The sequence below is a fragment of the Elephantulus edwardii genome, unplaced genomic scaffold (assembly GCF_000299155.1).
Source record: "Elephantulus edwardii isolate Elephantulus edwardi_28Jun2011 unplaced genomic scaffold, EleEdw1.0 scaffold00054, whole genome shotgun sequence".
NCBI lineage: Eukaryota > Metazoa > Chordata > Mammalia > Macroscelidea > Macroscelididae > Elephantulus > Elephantulus edwardii.
The window spans coordinates 206915-207714 of NW_006399804.1; the positions used below are offsets into that span (position 1 = coordinate 206915).

General features: G+C 35.5%; 1 pseudogene; it reads right to left on the reverse strand.

The window, feature by feature from the left end:
- Window positions 1-515, reverse strand: part of LOC102848655 — a 4248-nt pseudogene extending 3733 nt beyond the window's left edge.
- Window positions 516-800: the final 285 nt, after the last annotated feature.

Below are 800 nucleotides of genomic sequence, written 5' to 3' on the forward strand. Positions count from 1 at the left end.
AACAACAACAACAACAGCAGTAAGTATCATCTTTTTAGAGGACCTACAAAAGAGCTAGGAAGCTCTGATAGCTTAGTGATTTTTGCTTGGGGAGTTTTTCTGCTAACTCAAAGGTTCACAGGTTCAAGTCCACCATGGTAGAAAGTTATGCAATCTGTTTCTGTGTCATTTACTGCCTCTGAAGACCTGATACATGGTCATCTATGAGGCAGTTCTAGCTTTAAAGTACACAAAAATATAAAAGATGTAGAGAGCTCCAGTAGTATAGTTTGTTTGGAGTGGTGCAGCTAGCTCAAACTTGTCCCTCTGGTGGTTCAAATCTACCAGTGGCTCCACAGAGGAAAGATGGACTTATATCTTCCCTTCCAATATACAGCCTCAAAAAACCTGCTGGAGGGTCAGCTATGAGTCAGTTCTGACTTAAATGAGTGATAAAGATAAAGAATTTTTATATTCTCTCTACATTCATCTCATTTTTTTTCAGTAATCTTAAGCTGAAGATACATGTTGCCCATATTACTTATTCTTTTGCCAAAAATGTTGTTTAGGTATAATATATAAAATTGACTAAAGAGCTGCTTATCAAAAGAAAATGAAAAAATATATAAAGATAAACATATTCAGAAAAAAAATAAATTCACTGAGATGATGCTCTTTTAGTTAATTTTTCTGGCGCCAGGTAAGTTCAGACCAAGGAGTGAGATGCTAAGTCCATTTCAAATAAACAATAGAAAGGACAGGTGATGGATGAGCTTTGACGTAAGACAGATCTGAAACTAATCTTTCTTCTACTACTTTCT